The 22,316-nt window shown below is 37.2% G+C and overlaps 1 pseudogene; it reads right to left on the minus strand.

Moving 5' to 3' along the window:
- Nucleotides 1-17,607, minus strand: part of LOC149182926 (leucine-rich repeat extensin-like protein 2) — a 31,612-nt pseudogene extending 14,005 nt beyond the window's left edge.
- Nucleotides 17,608-22,316: the final 4,709 nt, after the last annotated feature.

The following is a 22,316-nucleotide window of genomic DNA, read 5'->3' on the forward strand; positions in this document are numbered from 1 at the left end:
GGTTTTTGTCCCGCATTAGGTTTCCACCTTAAATATTGGTGTTCATGTGTGTTGCTTATGTGTGATGGTTTATTATGTTTTTACTACACATGGTTACTGTTTATATGGTTAATGAAGTACTGATGCACTGATTAAATATCAACATATGATGAATTAACTTAATCATAAGTTTGTTGGATATATGCCGATTGCCTTAATGACAGTTGCATGTACATGCGAGTTACCTTCATTGAAGTAGCGTATATAAATCTGAGTATGAAATGAAAAAGTTATTGATTTGACTAATATTGATTCACCCCCTCCCCCCTTAGTATTATTTCCAATAGGAACGAAGTGGGAGATGGTTACGAGGTAAGGTGGAATGATGGAATGATAGTGGGACCAACGGTCCAAAAGGAGATGCTCATACTTAGACATCCAGCACACCATCCCACATGATCATCCATATATGGAAAGAAAACATTGATTCCAATACAAAGAGAATCATTAGTATTCTCGAGGATTCATGAAAAATAGGTTGCTCTCAGCATTCTTGAAGCAGCACTTATAGGAGACAGATATCATTTACAGCGCATGAGACCTACATGATCCTACAGGAAAACTTATAGGATATCAAGTATTCAACCTACAGGATTATCAGTGGGCACTAAGGGAGGATAAATCAAAGGGTGTCCTCAACAGAACATAACAAGTGAGGCAGAAACTATACCTTCCATTTTTTCTAGTTAAAAGAAGAAAAATCATCAATTTGATTAAGGGAATTGCAGTCTAGGAGAATTGTATGTAGAGTTAACATTCAAACCTCTCTCACCTCCCAGAATTCTTGAATTGTATCCATACAAGCCTCCACAGTTACCAGGGAAATATGACAAGAGGTTTTAACAAGAGGGAACACACAAACGTAGTAAGTATCCACCAGCATCCTCCTGTAGTAGAAATTTTCACAAGGCACAAATGGATGGGATTCTTTGAGAGGATACGATGATGAGGTGGCTAGAGGCTTTTATTTCTCACGCATACCCCTCACTAGGACCCATTCCATTGTTGTGGAGAAAGTCCTATCAGTAGTAATTACCCTTTAAACTCTAATAAAAATCACTACACTCCCTTTAGGGTTACAATGGAGAAAAGAAGATAAGGGTAACAACACCCTTGCAAAGAAGAAATTGTTTTAAGAAGGGGAGGAGCCAATGGAGGAAAAAAATGGTGTCAAAAGAGGAAGCATTCCATACCCTTGGAATGAAGTTAGTTACCACCTCATTAAATACATATCATGTGAAGGGAGATATAGTGTGATGTATGGATACCACTTCAGACTCCTTCAAGAACTGAGAGTTGGAGTAAACACACCTCCTCAAAACAGATTAATTATACCCTACTTTCTTCTTCAATCAATGATAGACATGAGCATAAAAGTGCAGGAGGGAAAAAAACAACAACTAACCCATAATGGATTGATCAAACTCATCCTAGAAGATTCTCTACAAAACCTAAGACTCCCTATTACATGGGCAACCTTCAGAGACATGCAGGTAGGAGGGGAAATTCAAGCTCTTGAATGTGACAAAAGCCCCACTGTTAGTGAAATGGAAGAAGAGACAGAAGAAGAAAATGGAGAGGAAATATAAGAGGAGAATGAAGAGGAAAAAGAGGAATAAAAGGAGGATGAGAATGAAGAAGAGACAGAAGGAGAAACAAAATAAGAGACAAATGATAAGTGTGAGGAACAAGAGGAAGGAAAGAAAGAGAAGGACAAGGATGATAAAGAGAATGGAAAAGAAGGGACAGAATAGTAGGAAGAACACAGGTCTATAGCTCAAGACAAAGAAGGGGAAGAATCACCAAGGGTATCTCCAGAACCCACTGAGAAAGAGGTAGTAGCTTCTCTTACTACCCTAAGTACACCTATCAAGTCAAAAGGGAAGAGACAAAGACAAAACCCATTGTACATTAGGACAAGAAAGAGCACAAGGATTAGGCAAGGAAGACCTCAAACCCCCACAAAAACTCTAATTGTCATTGAGGATTCACCAAAGCAGCAAGAAAAGGCAGCCCCTCTGGAGAGAAGTCAAGGAGAAGGATCATCAGGACAAGCCTCTCCCAAATCTCCCATCACTTATGTTAGGATGCCTATCACAAGATCAACCTCATCAAAAGGAAAAGGTCTCCTACGGGAGACACAGGCAGACCTACTGGAAGTAGAGGCCATTCTACAGGAAACCTTGTCAAACCTACATGTCATGCGGAAAGAGTCAGTTTTGCGGACAAAACTGACCTCCCTAGAAACTAAGGCTTTTCTAGTGACAAACAAAACAATCAAGCACTATCTTTCCCTAAATATGCATTTAAAATAAAAGCAACCAGGTGTTTAAGGCTTACCTTTAGTCCAACGCTGTTTGTAGCGGCCAAGCCTCTTCGATCCAGATGAGCTCCTCTCCTTGAAGCCTGCATACACAAACAAGCAAACAATTACATAGCACCTGAATAACTCATATAATAAAACATATTCATCATAAAGACCAAGGAGTTTATGAAACAAATTATATATAACAACTTGTTGAGAAATATTAACTTAATTGTATTAATTGGAAACAAAAGAAACCTTACAACCAATGCCTTGGTGTTGTGCAGGTCCCTCCCAGGGTCCAGCAAGAGTTCTTCTCTACTTTGATCAGCTCACCCACTTCCAAATGAAGCTAAGAAAGGAATGTGATCTCTCCTCTCAATCTCTATAAGGGAGTCCTAATTTTAGCAGCGTCTACCCTTAGGAATGTTCAGCTTTCAACCTCCTTTGCCTCTGGCCCAATGCCTGTATTTATAATGCTTTGGAGGAAGTTAAACAGGTCCACCATCAATGGGATAAGCCCCTATTTCAAAGGGATAGCTCCCCTCTTCATGGGATAAGTTCCTCTTTCATTGGGATGCATGAACCATCTGGAGGCGCTCAATCCACGTCAAACCATCTTCTAGAATTCTCTAGAATCGACCGCAAGTAAGTTTTTTGAAGTAAAACTTGCGCCTTTTGACTTTTATAGGGGTACGCACCCACTCCTTTACAGACAGAGCGTACAAGTACACAGGTATTATGTACTTGAGGTGCGTGTCCGCAGGTAAGAGTAAGAGAAAGTGCGGAACCAGAGTTATATTGATTTTTTAAAGGCTTTCTCTCTTTTTTGGAGTTTGACATGAGGAGCAGAGGTATAAGACTTGCCAAGGAGGACAATATGGTTATTGATGGAGCCATACTGACTGCAAATAGTCATGGTGACAAATTTTAGTGTAACAGATTGCCCCCTAAAGTGCGAGGTCTGTAGTAGATCAAGGTTTTATATCATCTAGGAAGGGTGAAGCACTTTATCATTTCGAGGATTATCTTGTGGAACCTGCAAATATTCAACAAAAAATACATATATGAGATCATATCATCACTGAGGTAGGCATTCCCATACTCAGATCAAAAACTTAACTAACAAACTAACTACTACTCTGATATAGGAATGATTTCGCAATACATCATAATCATAGACACATGTAGACATAGTATGGACGCAGCCATCTGTTTATAATTAGTCTACTGTATAATGAATACAAAACTCCTCGCAGCCTGGATGGCGGAAACTAGATCCAGGGTCTTCATTTCTGCTTCCCGAAATAGTACGATTCTATCCATGCGAATAAATGAGTTGATGTCGAACATGGTAGAAACCACTTTATTACCAGTCAATGATGTAAACTGTTAACAAGTGTGAGAGAGACCACCAGTGATGTTAATGGTTCTCAAAGTACCCAGTACAATCCATGAGATGTGAGTAGATGTGTTGATGTCGAACATGTCACGGAATCCTTCGATCGAAATTCAATGATGTAAACTATCGTCAAAGGCGAGAAACCTGCCATTGAGGCATGCAGATTTCAAGGTACTGATGATTCCTAGATCATCTTTCTAGATAATGTACTGAAGTCGATAGAAAGCGATCCGTTGCAGGCAAGCCCACAACACAAAATCATAGATCAAGTTGAAGAAATGTAGCTGTAAGGACTGACTCAGGGATGGTCAAGATGGATGACAGATATTTTGCAAATGAATGGTTTATTTGCAAGACTCCTCTTAAACACATAACGACACTACAGATGGTTTGGTGACAATTGTCCCAAAGTTAATACCCGGAAACCGGCTGAAGACTTTCAATGTGGTTTGATCAACTATTAGGCAAAGGATTTCCCAACCCAGGTGAATGAAAAGTGTCGTGTTCAAGAGTGGTGATAAGGTTTTTCCGAGACAAAGTATAACAAATAGGCTCATTTTCCTCTCTTTTCCCCCACCATTTATGGCAAGTACCTCTTTATTTTTTACAAGCTTGAGGAGGATAACATTTGCTTGATTATAAGCTCATCCTTCGGATGAGTCCAACTTAGTTTAGATTCGAACCCTAAGAAGGAGTGGTATGTTCCTGTTTGTAATCTAACAGGTCCTTTACTATGAAATTTTAACGAGTCCAGTATAGGAGAAACTCGGCATTTTTCAATTTTAGAGAGTCTGAAAAACTTAAGAAGACTCCAGGGTTGACCTTTTTCGTAAATTTGTGTCTCCCAAGCCCGAAAAAGTATAAAATAATACTTGAGAGAACCGCTTGATCTTTTACAACCAAGGAGTACTTTTCGTTATTAGCGTCACTGATCCGAAAAAGTAAAAAAGCGATCAACGACACGTCGTTTTATAACCAATATCGAATTCGAAATGACAAAAATCCGGCAATCTTTTCATGTTTTTATGGTCGGAAAAGAGCTGTAAGTGGACCGTCTTTTAATTTCGTTTTAACGAGTGTAAAAGAAACGCTCGGAAATCTTTTCATATTTTAGGAGTCAAAAAAGGGCTTAAAAGAGAACTCCAAGGTTTCACTTTTTCGTAAGTTTTAACGAGTTCGAAAAAATGATAAAAATGTACTCATGGTTTTCATTTTTCGTAAGTTTTAATGAGTTTGAAAAAATGATAAAAATGTACTCATATGGCCGACTTTCAATTTAATTTACGAGCAGGAAAAGATGGAAAGAACTCGGAATTTTCATTTGTTTTACGAGAATGAAAGATAGCAAAATAATCTCGGGATTTTCATGAGTTTAACGAGTCTTGAAAATAACTGAAATTGACTCGAGATAGGTTTCATTTTTACAAAAGCTTGAAACAGAGAAAAACTATGCTTCAGAGTAGTTTCATTTTTACACAAGCTTGAAACAGAGAGAAAATTGTGCTTGATGCCCCCTAAGCGTAACTGCTAGAGCGCATGCCCCCCAACTTCATTTCATTCAACTAAGTACAAGCTGGATGGAATGAAGGTTCATGTACGAGATCATTTGAAAGACTCGACCTAAAACTGTAAGAAAATTATGAAAAAACTAAAATAACTAACCTAAATATACAACTTAACATTTGTGAGATCTAGTCAAACTCTCGACTCAATTAGAGGAGGATTTGTTTCATTTTTTAACGAGCTTGACACAGGAAAAGAACTATGCTCGGATTCGGTTTCAAGTTTGCACAAGCTTGAAACGAAAAACTATGCTTGTTATAAGTTCGCATGCCCCCAGCATAATGACGCAAATTAAGGTACATGCCCCCCAAGCTTCATTGCATTCAACCAGGTGGATGAAATGAAGATTTACTTTCGAAATCTTGGAAAGACTCGTGGGAGTTGTTTCATTTTTTAGTGAGGTTGACATAGGAAAAGAACTATCCTCAAAACCCTTGTTTCATTTTTTAAACGAGCTTGACACAAGATAAGGAACTATGCTCATAACTACTCTCTACAATCTACCTATATAACCTATACTCTAAAAACCTTGATTCATTTTTTAACGAGCTTGACACAAGACAAGGAACTATGCTCTAAAATCCTTGATTCATTTTTTAATGAGCTTGACACAAGACAAGGAACTATGCTCTAAAATCCTTGATTCATTTTTTAACGAGCTTGACACAAGACAAGAAACTATGCTCATAAAATCCTTGATTCATTTTTTAACGAGCTTGACACAAGACAAGGAACTATGCTCATAAAATCCTTGATTCATTTTTTAACGAGCTTGACACAAGACAAGGAACTATGCTCATAAAATCCTTGATTCATTTTTTCACGAGCTTGACACAAGATAAGGAAGTATGCTCATAACTACTCTCTAGAATCTACCTATATAACCTACAATCTACCTGATTCATTTTTTAATGAGGTTGACTCGGTAACAAGAACTATCCTCTAAAAACCTTGATTCATTTTTTAACGAGCTTGACACAAGACAAGGAACTATGCTCAAAAAAATCCTTGATTCATTTTTTAACGAGCTTGACACAAGACAAGGAACTATGCTCTAAAAAAATCCTTGATTCATTTTTTAACGAGCTTGACACAAGACAAGGAACTATGCTCTAACTACTCTCTACAATCTACCTACGTAACCTACCCTTGTTTCATTTTTTAATGAGCTTGACACAAGACAAGGAACTATGCTCAAGACTCCTTGATTCATTTTTTAATGAGGTTGACACAGGAAAAGAACTGTCCTCATGACAGCCTGCTTCATTTTTTAACGAGGTTGATACAGGAAAAAACTATCCTCACAACTCACTGATCATGGCTTCCAACTGGAAGAAAGACATGTCAATGGACACACCTTGATCATGGCTTCCAAGAGGTCTTCATCAGAAGGAAGAATAGTTCTCTGGAAGGAACACATGTCAAGGGACTCAAAAGGGATAAGAACATCGTGTTCAAGAAATCCCATAGAGTTTTCCATGTCAATTACCGGATCTAAATCAAAGGAAGATGAGAAAACAGTGAGAGGCTCACTTACATCGGTAACTGAAAACATGGGACCAGTTGCCACATAATTAACCCGTGGCGGGGTAGATACCACTTTAGAATCAAGAACATTTTGGGGTGTCATATTATTTGTAGTTGAAACAAGACTAGGGAACGAAAGCTGGTCTACAGTCACAATATTTCCATTGTGAGGGAAAGACATCACGCGAAAGAGTGTCGATACGACAGCTTTCATTGCTTAAACATAGTCTCGCCCAAGGAGTAAATTGAAATCCAAGGGACCTCGAACTACCATAAGATCAATACAGACAGTTTTACCTTCCAAGGTAATAGAAAACTTAGGAAGGATCCCTAAAGGTTCACTAATGGTTCTATTAAAAGCTTTCAGATTTTGCGTAATAGGCGCAAGCTGAGGGGAACCCAAAGCTTTCCAAGCAGTTGAGGATAATATACTAACAGAAGCACCTTCATCTACCTGTGTGCGATGCATGTCCCTACCACCAGCATTGACAATGATTTGGAAAGGGATGGAGGAAGGAAGACGAGGTTCTGTCAGTCTATTCCAATCAAAGGAAAATACCTCAGTACTTGGAGGGGTTTCTGTAGAAACAGGTGAAATGCCCCCCGACGTAGAAGAATCTGATGTAACAAAAAGAACCTGAGTGGTATGAAGTTCACTCTCTAAAGGGAAAGTGGGATCGACTGAATGTGAAATTGAATCGACCACTTGATCAACTAATGGATCATCAACCTGAGTGACATGAGTTTCACTCTCCAATGGAAGATTGTGATCGACTGTACTTGAAATTAGATCAATCACTACGTCAGTTGACAGTAGGTTGGGAGAAAGTTTACGGTAACCAGTTGGAAATTCTTGCTGTGGAACAGTAAGGTTTTCCAACAATTTTGAGGCTTCATCCATGTGAGGGAAAATGTGAGTTTGATGACTCCCTTTGCATAACTTACAAGGAAACCTAACTTTACCTTTTTTCCCAGGAACCTAACTATCACTGGTTGATGCATCAATGGAAAGTTGATGAGATTTTCCTGACCATACTTCCAAGACCTTTGGAATACCAGGACAATTGACAAGGAAGTGGTCACCCTTACAAAGCCTGCAAGGATATTGGGGTTTACGATGCATGTCGGAGTTTTCCTCAACACAACTAACACTTACAGTTGTGGTTGGTTGGTTGACTTCTTTCTTAGCTTGCTTCTTCTTCTTCTTCTTCTTCTTCTTCCCTTTCTTCTTCTTCTTAGCCACCTGGTTACTAGCATCGAGGCTTTTACCAAGCGAAGAGGAAGAAATGGAGGAAGAAAAATTAGGCGAAGAAGGTAAAGGGTCAACAGAAGGTTGGTGATGTTGAGATGGTGAACTCTGTTGAGGTGAAGCATTCGGTTGAGGTGGAACAATTGGAGTATTTTGGGCCAACGAAGTTGAAAATAACCATATTGGTAATCCTATTGTAAATCTAGGTAATGACAAAGTAGCCATATAAGGAGGACCAACATTTCCAAAGAAAGGAAAAGTACTAGGATCCTCGTTAAGAGGGGTTCCTAGGTTGGTAAATTCCGGAACAGTTGCCATTATATTCAACTTCAGTGAATTTTATTAACAATTTAAAACTAAAATTAACAATTCACAATTCACACCTATGGTCTCTAAAAGTAAAAACAAACAAATTAACACGCACTATCAAATCTAGGAGTCAAACCACACACAAACAGTAACTTTCCGTACCAAAAACACTAGTTGGTGATGAAATCCAATGTCGTAGAATTCAATACAGAAATAGTGGTTGGAACAGTTACCCCGACAACCTGCTTAATGAATAGACTGGCACAAGTTTCTCCACTAAACCGTCTCGAGTGAAGAGAACCCCCCAGAAAATCCAAGTGAGTCTAGCCGACGTCTGCTCCAGGTACAGTGGGATCTTCCCACCACTGTCACCTTAGGAAGGATCCTAAAGAATATGGTCACTAAGGTTACCAACTGAGACAAATACACCTGGGGGAACAGTCTACGATCCGATACACATGCAAGGGCAGAGTAGCAAGCTCAATCCCCTTGAAGGCTCCTTGACATAATCCAAGGTTTACCAACAAGTGACCCCAGGCTCCTCGACAATGGTTAATCTGAGGTTTACCGTTTTTAATACGTGAATATCTGGCGTCGTTCCCAATGAGGAAGGATTGATTCCCACACTAGTTCGGACATGATCTCGTGCTTCTCCTTTAAGAGGAGCTTTCCCAGAGTATAAATGCAACAATTGGATTTCTTCCTACCACAAGATACAGTTACTTGTTTGTTTTACTGTCTTGGAGAGTTAATTACTCCCTACTCCAAGACACTAGCCTAAGCTATGTTGGTGTATCAGAGCCCTAGAAAATAAAAATATTACTAGATGAATTTTAATTAAGCGTTGTGTTATTAAGGATGTTATTACTCAAATGGGTAAATGGATACGTAACCAATGGTGTTATGACCCAACTCAAAACTGAATGAAATCGAATATGATAATGTAATCTTTTCAATTCGATGAATCCTAACTAAAGTAAGGAGAGAGTTTCCATTCACTTCCAACAATGCAAAAAATTGATCACTAAGAGAAAATATAACAAATTCTCTAATGCACTAATTTCATCAAGAAAAACTAATGCAAATCAATTCCAAAATAGTTTTTTTTATTTTTATTTTTATTTTTATGTGTTAAAGAACAAGCATAAAAATATGTAAATTCAAATCAAAGAAAGCTGATCTAAATCTACGATTGATTTTTCAGAATGTGAACTATGCAATTTTAATCTATGCACAATTCATTTGAAAAGTATGCAAATGTAATCTATGCATGTTTTTCATTCATTTTCTGAAAATGAGAATTCTAATTATGCAAATGTGATCTATGCAAGAGAATTCTCAAACGCAAGACGATTCTAATGTAATATAAGAACCAATCAAGTGCAAGTCGAGAAAATTGGGTGAGAGTTCCAAAGATCAAAAAATAAAAACACTCAAAGGCGATTAACACTCATACACAATTCAAAAAGATGCAAAATTGTGAAAAGACTGAGACAAACCTCCAAGTAATGACCAAAGGAAATCAAATTTAGAATTTCTCAAAAAAGAGACTCAAAACACCCAATTGATAAAAGCTTAAAGCAGGAATGCCAATGGAATTAACCAAGGAAAGTTTCTGACAAGTCACATGCAGGTCTGGGCAGTGGCTAAAACCTATAAACAAATTCTAAACTGATAAAAAAGAGAAAAATTTTCAAATTTTCAAAATTTTGACAGGGTACGCAGGCAACCTGTTTACACAGGTGCGTCCACGCTCTGTGCACAAAGCAAAAGTGCATACAGGTACGCACTGTGCTTAACTCAGAGGGTGCGTACCTCTCCCAAAACTATGAAAAATGAAAACTAACTCAAAATTAACTAAATTCACCCAATCCCACAATCATCAAGTCAAAAACAGAAACAGAAAATACAGTTTCTCAGGTCAAAGTATAGACAAAGAAAACAATCAAGTCCCCAGTATGGTCGCCATTTTGTCATGCGGAAAGAGTCAATTTTGCGGACAAAACCGACCTCCCTAGAAACTAAGGCTTTTCTAGTGACAAACAAAACAATCAAGCACTATCTTTCCCTAAATATGCATTTAAAATAAAAGCAACCAGGTGTTTAAGGCTTACCTTTAGTCCAACGCTGTTTGTAGCGGCCAAGCCTCTTCGATCCAGATGAGCTCCTCTCCTTGAAGCCTGCATACACAAACAAGCAAACAATTACATAGCACCTGAATAACTCATATAATAAAACATATTCATCATAAAGACCAAGGAGTTTATGAAACAAATTATATATAACAACTTGTTGAGAAAAATGAACTTAATTGTATTAATTGGAAACAAAAGAAACCTTACAACCAATGCCTTGGTGTTGTGCAGGTCCCTCCTAGGGTCCAGCAAGATTTCTCCTCTACTTTGATCAGCTCACCCACTTCCAAATGAAGCTAAGAAAGGAATGTGAACTCTCCTCTCAAGCTCTATAAGGGAGTCCTAATTTCAGCAGCATCTACCCTTAGGAATGTTCAGCTTTCAACCTCCTTTGCCTCTGGCCCAATGCCTGTATTTATAATGCTTTGGAGGAAGTTAAACAGGTCCACCATCAATGGGATAAGCCCCTCTTTCAAAGGGATAGCTCCCCTCTTCATGGGATAAGTTCCTCTTTCATTGGGATGCATGAACCATCTGGAGGCGCTCAATCCACGTCAAACCATCTTCTAGAATTCTCTAGAATCGACCGCAAGTAAGTTTTTTGAAGTAAAACTTGCGCCTTTTGACTTTTACAGGGGTACGCACCCACCCCTTTACAGACAGAGCGTACAAGTACACAGGTATTATGTACTTGAGGTGCGTGCCCGCAGGTAAGAGTAAGAGAAAGTGCGGAACCAGAGTTATATTGATTTTTTAAAGGCTTTCTCTCTTTTTTGGAGTTTGACATGAGGAGCAGAGGTATAAGACTTGCCAAGGAGGATAGTATGGTTATTGATGGAGCCATACCGACTGCAAATAGTCATGGTGACAAATTTTAGTGTAACACTACAAGATGTACAGAAAAGGGACCAAGAAGGTATCACTCCACAAGAAACAAAGGAAGAAGACCAAGAATTGAGGGAACCTAGTCCATAGCCCAACCTCAGCTCCTACTACAGATTCATTGAAGGAGGTAGGGTAATACCACAAAACTTTTCCATCCCCTTATTCTTTGAACTTGAAAAAGAGAGGGCAAGGACACATAGGTGGATGCAAACTTCCAAATCAAAAGAAGTGGAGGATGTAGGTCACATGGAGGAGAAATTGAAAGAGATGGGCAGATAACTGAGCAGCATAAAGGATAGAGAGGCAATGATGAAAGCTCAGTTAGAAGTAGAGAATGCATGGCTAAGGGGATAATTACAAGAAAGGGAAAGCTAGTTGGCAACTATGGCCAATTTATCCTTGGAGGCAATCCAGTACAGGATGCCAGCAAAGTCTTATGCCTTGTAGCTCAAGGAATAATGGTTACAATTCCAAATAAAGACTTCAGCACAGAGAGGCACTATTCCACTCCAATACTATAGACAATTGAAGCAAACAAAGTTCCTTCTACAAATTAATTACTCCAGAAGACTTGGAATATGAAGATATCCATGAGGATACAAATATTATATATTAATTGCGTGAATAAGAATGAATGAGATTTACAATGAGAACGAGAGGCTTGCTTATATATCAGGCAAGTGTCTCTTCATGGAGAGTCATGTCCTATTTAGACATGCCTCTTCAACCTAATTACTAATAACTAATAATTATTTATGCTTATTATCTTTTACATTATTTATATATATTTTATTCATTACATTGACTTCTTCCTCAAAAAGCTTTGTCCTCAAAAAGCTTTGTCCTCAAAGCTTGTCGATGAAAAGGGCTTGATCTCTTTTTCGGCTTCGAATGACTTTCTCTCTCGGAACAATCATCTTCATTGATACAAGCCGATATGATCTTCTAAGGGATGAACAAAATTGTCGCACTAAGAAGGGATCAGACCATCCTAGATTAATTTTCTGTGGAATATTCTATTCATTGGAATTTTGTAACAACTTGTTAGCATAAGACAAGATTGATTTTACGTCATTATTCTTTGAAACAACAATTTGTTGTTTCTGGTCTGAATGGTACCGATACATAGCATGGTTGAGTTGTCTAACCTCATGATTCAGATGTCGATAGGGAACTTTTTTGGTTTGATTTTCCCTTATTGGGCATGTGTCAATTTTTATATTTTCTTCTGGCAAAGATGTTGTAGAGTTGGTTATGAAACATTCACTAGGGATGTTCATTGTCTAAACTGCAACATCCAAGCACGTCTTTTCTTCAAGTTGCTTGTCTTCTTCCTGAGTTGAGACATTCACTGGATCAGTATTTGTTGTTTTGTCATCAACTTGAATTCCTACATTTGATGCTTCCTTCTCGATAAGTTGTTGTACCTTGTTTTCTAATGACTTCTTATCCTTCTTAAGTTTCTTAATTTGAGTCAGTAATTTTTCACTATGCATTTTAAGTCTAGAAACTTCTTCATTTTTGTCAACAGTGATTTTGTCAATTTCATTTTGCATATTTTGTAATACTTTTTTACCTTCTTGAGAAATTACTTTTGAAATATCCGATATATCTTCTGGCATTACTGAATTTGGTTTCAGTGTAACATCTTGGAGTGTTATTTTCTTCTTCTTGTAAGAAAATGTTAGAAACTTTTTCTTTGTATTTAAGATGACAGATCCTACCATTTCCATCCAGGGTGATCCCAAAATAATGTCACCTTGATTGTTCCATAGGGTGTGAACTGAGAATTGTGATACAAATGTATAATCTTCAATGTTTAACTGTAAATTGGCTATATCATATTTTTTATTGCCAAAAAAATCTAATTTTTCAGTTATATTTGACTTCGGGATCACTAGTTGGTTTGTGATTTTAGGTGTTATATAATTTGCATCTTCTGCCAGAGAAATAGAAATAATAACATCTTTCCCTGCAAGATTTCCTTTAATGTTAAATAACGCTTTACCGTATCTGGCTAAGGTTTCTGGGAATCTTTTGGCCTTCATTTTTGTATTAGACTCCATTTTTGCTTCTTGAATATTAAATACTTTTTAAATCACATTTTTTTTTTAAATAAATCCCTTATATATATAGATATATATATATATATATATATATATATATATATATATATATATATATATATATATATATATATATATATATATATAATTAAAATTTACTTCTCTTCTTTTCTTTTCTTTTCTTTTTTGTCACCCTTTTAATAATTTTTTTTTAATATATAATTATAAATTATATATATTATATAATTATAAATTATATATATTATATAATTTTAATTTATATATATTATAAAATTATAATTATATAAAATTTATATATACTTTTTTGAGAGCCACTTTTCCTTTTATATGTAACTATATAAAGCTTATATAGTTTCCTTTTTTTATAATTATAATATTATTATTTTTTTCTCAGAAAATTTGGATGAGACGTGACTCTTGGTATGGTCACAATCTTTAGATTTGAACGATTAATGTGAATGGGAGAGTCTTGGTCGAGAAATGCGGACTACATATGGTGGTTGCAGACTGGTTATGGAAGTGTCGGGTGAGGAGGGCTCCCGGTGGAATGACGTTGCAGTGGGATGGTCAGGAGTGGCCGTCGGTTGATTGCAATGTACAGGAACCACTATGTGGATGAATAACAATGACTTTACAATACAACAATGCACAATTGTATCTTCCAAAATACAATATCAAATGTAGTTGGTTTAAAGATTCCCCTCCGTGTATATTGTTTTCATGTAATTATTCATTGATACCCTCACGATGACTGATACTTTTTGTACTAATTCCTTTTAATTATGAAATTGTTGGCAGAAAAACCCAAATCTGGTTATAAGTAAATAATTGTATAGAAAATTTATTTCATTGCCTATACAATGGGCAGAAATTCGGCCACTGATTGGATCAATCTTCTTGGACGGTGGCTACAGTGCAACCTGTCAATTTTGGGCAGCGACTGTTCAGTTAATTGTATATTTTTTTTTTTGGTTTTGGAAAATTTGTGGTACAATTGTGGTCCTCTAGCTGCGTACGGTGGTTGGGTTTGTTATCAACTACGGTGAAGGCAAGATGTGGAGTCTGTGGTTGTGGCTACGACCTTACAACAGTTTATCATTGAGAAATTGTAGCAATGTGATGGGATTGTAGCGACAATTGATGGAATTGAATGATGACTAAGGAGCGAAAGAAATGGCAATGGAAGAAGTAGCGTAGGTTTTGTTTTTTTGTTTTAATATTTTTGTTTTTATGTAAAATAAAAAATCTCGTTTTTTTTTTTAATATTTTTTTTATGAATATAGATATAGTCTCTCTTTTTCCTTTTTCCTGATTTTTTTTCTAATATCCTCTAATGAATGATGGAGAAACTCCCAAATTGCATCGAAACGCTTGAATTATGATAGCAACATCATTGATGACGATTGATGGCCAAGGGCCGGTGACCAGAGAACGAGCTTTTTGTAGCAGTGAAGTGGCCAAAGGATCGACTACTCTGATACCAATGAAGCGAAAAACGTTCCTTCTACAAATTAATTAGTCCAAAAGACTTGGAATATGAATATATCCATGAGGATACAAATATTATATATTAATTGTGTGAATAAGAATGAATGATATTTACAATGAGAACGAGAGGCTTGCTTATATATCAGGCAAGTGTCTCTTCATGGAGAGTTATGTCCTATTTAGACATGCCTCTTCAACCTAATTACTAATTAACCAATAATTACTTATGCTTATTATCATTTACATTATTTTACATTATTTATATATATTTTTTTCGTTACAACAATTCATTGATCTCTATGATCAAAGCACCTTGGAAGATACAGCAAATTTGTCTGAGTTCTACCTACACAACTTGGCCTTGACAGATTTGAATGTGTGGGACCCAAATTCAAAACTAGGAGACTTGCAACTGATGGCCTTAGCATCATGGATGAATCATGAGGAGGAAAGATCTACAGAGATGAAAAAGGTAATGGCAAGAGAAGAGACAGAACCCCTCATGATCATAGCTAAACAATCTAATCCAATGGTTGTCATCAGCACTCACAACCTCATTGAAAATGATCCTAAGCTTGCACCTAGGTACCTTATTGCACAAGAACGATCAGTCACACACTTTGAAGACATGTTCATATTGTTAGGAGATGAAAACATGCAAGCTTGCCAAAGGAGGTGGAACACCTTGCCTCATAGCCTAAAAATTAGAGAATGAGAGAGGCACTAAATAGAACACCCATGTATAAGCAGGCTCTACAAAGACTAAAAGTCAATTGGATTGGCTTGAGACTTAGTCCACCACTGCTTTTAGGAATGTTGGAAGGGAGGAGAGAAGAAGAAGAAAGAAAGCAGTGGGAAGAGATAGAGAGGAAGGTAGGATTTTATTCACAAGAAGAGGAAACTACAGCAGAAGCATGGGATGTCAGGGAGGCCACGAGAGCAATAAAGGATATGGACATAGATTAAGTTGCTCAGAGGATGAGAAACACTTTCAGTAGGGTGGTGATGATGAGCCTCATCATTGGGTAACAATATGGACCTTAATGCACCTAAAAGCTTACTAAAATCAACTCTTCTCATAATTCCTTACATGTTTTAATTATATTTTTCTTAATGAGATGAGTAAAAGTAAGATGTTATGTCTAATGGGCTAATGTGCATTGATTATAGGTTTCCGGGAGACAATCATGGAAATTTTGGCTAATTAAGGTGCAGGATACTCGAATGAGTCAAGAAGGAGAGATTAAAGGAGATGGATCTTCCTCATTAAATCCTCACTCATTTGAAAATCCCTCAATCAAATCACATTAGCTTGGAGTTGCAAGCAGCCAAGTCATGGAGATCATGGGTAGCCGAGCTAGTGACAGTTGAGAACCAGTTAATCTTGAGTTTGGGAGCCAAGCCTCCCTAGATTTAAGGAATTTGTTGGAGACTTTAGTTGTATAAATAAGGAGGCCTAGAGCCTCATTAGGATTCAAATTTTTTATGTAAGAGCACTAAGCATTTTCGAGTTAGAGGATTGTGGCAAAACATTGTTATGTAATCTTTTTGATATGATAATGAGAATGACCATTTCCTTGATCCAGCGCTAAGTTGACTCAGAGGGATGAAGATCTTGGGTTAGGGCCCAACCCTAGCATCATAGGTTCCTCTTATTGTACTTGTATGCTTAGGTTATTTCATAGATTAATCGTTGAATTGATTTTTGCATTGTTTCATTGCAAGTAGTGGTGAATTTGATTAGTTTCCTTCCATTTGTGCATAGCTTTAGAAGTAGCTTTAGAGAGATAAAGGAATACCAAAAAGGCTAATAATAGGTGGATTTGGCCTCACTCCTCCCTCAAGGGACCATGGTTTGAGGAAAAACTCCTATTCAGCCCTAAAAAGACATATGAAATTTAGGGTTTTCTGCTAATTAGGCCAGCATCCTTTCAGTTTCAAGAATAGGTTTCAGGTTTTATCTCTAATATCTCCAGCCTTGTATTAGATCTCATGGTGTTTCACAAAATTCTGCAAATATTTTCATGCATGAACTAGGCAATTAAATAATGGAATTATGTTTCCTGATGTTGATTGGAAATCTTTCTTGTTTGACATGATTCATGGGTAAATGCCAGTAATGTGTGTATTGCAAGAGTTTCAATAGTGTAGGAAGATCTCATGTCAGCATTCCTAGCCTAACCTCATCCATCCATGATTACCAAGAGCCACTAAGTCCATCAACCAATTTATCATTCCACAAGAACAACTTTCCATGTTTTTTGAGATAATCCAACCATCTTACAAACTTTTGTTTGGGTTCTAAGGAAGTCCTAGCCACTCCCTTTCCTTATTTCTTCCCTCATTAACGTTCCCTAAGCCTTATACCACCTTCCAAATCACCCCTATTTCATTTTTCCAGATCTTGTTGGAATACAAGGGATCCTATAGAAGCATTAGGACATCTTGTAGGTGCATTAGGACATCATGTAGGACGACCTGTAGTGGCCTGTTTTGAGGTTGATTTGTGGAAAAGGAATCCATAAATATAGGAGAAGACCCCTACTTACCTCCCAATCCATATGACCTTTCACAACCATCTCTAACCGACCTGGCATACCACCAAGAAGAATTAGCATTCATATTTTCACCAAAAGGGACAAAAAGAAAAAAAGGTTACTGTGTTCATTCATATGCACAGTAGTAAAGTGTTTGATTATCTCAGATTGCATGCCTAGGATAGTTAGGATTACACACATGTTAGCTTAAGGTTCTTCTGAAGCAAGATCTCTTAACAAGTAGTTATATGAGTGGTGTGTTTAAAGCATTTATTTCAGTCTTTCATTACTGCAGTAGATTTCAATTCTCTCAATTACAGTGAAATCCCCCTTTCTCCATTGGTAATAAAACTTCTTCTAAATCAATAGAAGGCTTATTTGAGAAACAATAGTGGTCTATCGCTAGCTCAACAATGACAAAGAGTGGACCCATTGCATCTAATTTTGTATACAACATTGTCACCTCCAAGTTTGTATGAACCCCGGGTTGATAAAGTAAATTTGGTAGCCCAGGAGTTGCAGCATTCTTGTTGCAATACTGGTGCTCATAAACTGCAGGTGCATTCTTAAGGCCAAAAGGCATGACATGATAAGAATAGGATCCCCATTTTATAGTGATGTTAGTTTTTCTCTTATACTCATCAATTCGTACTTGGTGATATCCTGAAAATCCATCTATAAAAGAGTATGCCTCATTCCTTGCTACATTATCAAGAACCTCACCGCCGAATGGTGTGGGAAATGGGTCATGCACACAAACATTGTTCAAACTATGGTAATCCATGCAAACCTACATTTTTGTGGCATACTTCTTGTTTTTTTATTATAATCAGACTTACTCGCTCTACCTCATCCACTACAAAGATAAGCCATGCTTCTAACATATTGTTTATCTCTTTCTTCACTTTTTATTTAACTCTTGGGTTTAGTCTATAAGGTTGGTGCTTCACTGGCTTTCCATTGGGATTTAATATAATTTTCATTTCTCCTAAGTCCCCCTTGATTCATTTTAACTCTACAACTGATGAGGGAAACAAATCCTCATACTCTCTTAGGAGGTTAAAAATCTCGTTTGTTTTTTTCATCCCAATAATCTCCAACCGATGCCAGCTTTGGTTTGTCATCCATGTCGATGTTATGCTTCTACAACTTTACTGGGAGAAAGTGTGGCACATCAGTTACATGTCCCTCCTTGATGCCTCTTTCCCCTTCAGTTTCATGGAATGACAGATGTCGTAACTCTTTAGATCATCTTCATCTGGCTCCTTATCCACCTTTCTGCAAGCCATTGCTTCAGGATATCCTGAGTCACAGAGATTTTGTAAGGTCCTCTGATCTATGTACTCAACCATTAGCTAACTCGATGTGAGTAGAATCCGCTTGATACCCTACAATGCCTTGGTCATCCTCCTGTCGTTGTCTGAGAAAGAGAAGTTGTTGACAAACTTAGCAGCTAAGTTATCCCAATATCCTGTTTGCATCCTTACCTCTTCTTGTATATACCAGGCTTTTGGAAATGTACCCAAGGTATGTATGAACCCATGCACCCATAATTCTTTTGGAACCCCTTCTCGGTTCCATATTCCTTTACAATTTTCCAAGTGTTGTCAAGGGACAGAATCCCCTTTGTACCTTGCAAATTATTGCAGGTATTCCCCCTCCTGTCTGAATCTCTCTTTCATTTCTTTCTTGATCCTTTCCCAGTCCTAGAGGTAATTGTAGTGGACCCCCCACCATCGTGCTGGGGTCACTTGCAGTGCAACATTTAATAATGGTATTTTATGTTCTTCAATCATAGTTTCATCAATATTGTTGAGAAATTAATTTACTGAGTCTATATCATTAAATATGGGGAAGTGTTCTAGCTCTGAGACAATCCAATTGATCTGACATATTGTATCGCAACATCTAGTTTTGATCTCACATTTGCCTTGCTGCCAATCGTCCCATGCGGCTTCTGAGCCAACCTATGAACTCTGAATTCTTATCTAGCTAAAATATCCTTCAATTGTTGGGTTTATGTAATCCTACCTCTTACCCGTTGTAAGTCTGTAAAGTTGATATAACTTCCCTGGCATTTCTTTGTGATTTCTTGATTATGTGAATTTGGGTCCCTGATATGGGTCTTGCAGTTGAATCACTCTTACTCCTTCTACCTAAAAGGTCATTAGTTCCTTCTTTAGGTCTATGATGGTGTAATTTTTGAAGGACCAGTCTATCCCTAGCATTGCTAAATAAGGATCCTTGTCTCCAATAATATCTATTACTTTGAAATATACAAGTGTCTCCATCCCTGCTACATCCACTTCTACATCCTCTAGTATCCCAATTGGAAGTATACAATATTGATTCGCCATCCGCAACTGGATTGGTGAGAATGTCAACTAAGGTTTCCCCAGTTCTTCCACGTCTTCCTCAGTAGGATGTGGACATCATAACCAAGATCTAGCACAGTGTCCTTGATCTAAAATCCTACAATATGAGCATCAATTCTAAATTCTCTGTCTATTCTCTTCTTGTTTCTCCATACTGTTCTGGTTTTTCTTTTAGGAAAGTTAATAGAGATTGTTCCTCCCTCAACCCCTTCCTCTGGTATGGTTGCCTTTAGACTTATCCACAACTACCCCAACATCTTGTCATCATTCACAATTTGCAGGAATAATGTAAACCATTTCTCAATAGTGTTGAGTCATGAAATGGGTATGTATTTACCATTAATTTCATCACATTTTTCCTTGTTTCTTATCTTTTTCAAATCTTAATGTGCTAATATATTGATTGATTATGATAAGAAATAGTTGAACTACTCATAGTTAAGATCTAGCCATAGTAACTGACTTTTACTCTTTTTTATGCAGGAAAATGACAAAAGGAACAGTTGTTGTTCCCTAATGATGGAACAACATAAACCAACAAATGGAGGGCGAAATGCGTTGGTTGCAGACAAGGCTGAGGGCGAATCAAGAGGATCAACGTGAAAAAGGAAAGGTGTCTGAAGTTAGCAATCATTTGCGAATCCCTCAGGATCGGGAGATCCTAAGGGATCGCATTTATCTTTTACCCTTTCCGAATATAAAACAAGACAATTGTAGGAAGAAAGGGAAAAAATCCCTGTTATTTCAAACTGTAATTTTAATTTACAGACTCGTGCTGTCGATAGAACGTGATCATATTGTAATTTTACTCAAGTTCAATGATTAATATATAATTTGAGGTTATTGTTCATTCGCCTTATCTGAAGTAGCTCAGAAGCATTCGCTGGCAGCTAGGGCCCAACCTATGGTGGATTAAACTGCTTCTCTGTATTATATCTTTCTAATTTCAGCAAGTTTGATTAATTTGTTAATTTTCTCATCTTATGCGCTTTTCACTGTTTTCATGAATTGAATGAGTATCTTTGCTTTATGTGATTTACAGCACTGTCATTTGAGCTAGTTTACATTCATTGCAGATTAAGTTCCTTAGATAATTATTCATATTGATTTAATCAACTGTAAAGAGTTTCGTTATTGCTATTGAACTCTCATATTGATATTATTTCCATTTGGATTGCTTCGTAGAGATTGAGTGTGGTTTAGATTGAATCAACTAAGAAGATATGAGTTATTACTACTTTGCTCTCGGCTGATGTTATTGTTGATCAAATTGCTTATGTGAGATTTGATTACGATTTCAGTAGAAGATTAAGTCTTGAAGCTTAGATGTCATATTTCCTTTAATGATTGTAATTTGAGTTTATTAGATGCTTCCGTTTGTTCTTGTATTAAATATCTATACTTCATTTTTAGAAACATTACTTTCTGAATTCATAGCATGCACTTATTGTGTACACTCCTGAAATAAAAGGACTTGCCTGGGTTGATGATTAATGTGGGGTAATTAGGAGTTTTAGAAGACACCTGTTATCAACCAACATTTTGGCACCATTGCTAGGGAGAGTGTCGCCATTTTACACAGAGTGATGCATGTCTGATAATTGTTGTTGGGAAATAATTGGGTATTGAAAACGGAAGGTAAGAACCTAATTAACGAGCAAGTAAAGTGCTTGCTCCTCCGCCTGCTTTTCAGCACAATTATAGAAAAGTGAAGTAGGTGTTTGATGTTTGTTTGTTGAGAAAGAACTGGGTATTAAAAACAGAAGGTAAGAACCTACGTAAGGAGCAAGTAAAATGCCTGCTCCCTCGCCTGCTTTCTAGTATAACTGCTAGGAACTGAAGGTAGAAATAAACATTTGAATTTTTGCATGAATGACTAAGAAGAAAAGACCAGAAAATAATATAACTCCACATCCCAAAACTGAAAAATCTAAGGGACCGGTGACCCTTGAATGATCAGCTTTTATCGACAACATCATAAGAAAAGCTGGATCTTAGCCATCAATAGGTCTCTGAACCATTGCTTCCAAGCAACCTACTATCCCTTCGAGCCACGGGCTCACCATCTATAGCCTACACTGAGGTCAACAGTAAAATTGAAGGGACTGAGCAGTTTTTTCAAGACTGTTACACAAAATATTGTCACCATGACTTTTTGCAATCAGTGTGAGTCTATCACCACTCATACTATCCTCCTTTGCAAGTCTTAAACCTCAGCTCTTCATGTCAAGCCTTAAAAATGAGAGGAAGTCCTTGAAAATATCTAAAAATCTGGTTCCGCACTTTCTCTTAGCATTACCTGCGGTCCCACACCCCTTGGTCATGTAACCTATGGACTTGCCCGCTCTGTCTCTAAAGGAATGGGTGCGGAACCCTGTAAAAGTAAAAAAGGTACAAGTTTATTATTAAAAACTT

Source organism: Pinus tabuliformis, chromosome 3_2, assembly GCF_031772625.1.
Source record: "Pinus tabuliformis cultivar Carrire ecotype Pingquan chromosome 3_2, CPIR1, whole genome shotgun sequence".
NCBI lineage: Eukaryota > Viridiplantae > Streptophyta > Pinopsida > Pinales > Pinaceae > Pinus > Pinus tabuliformis.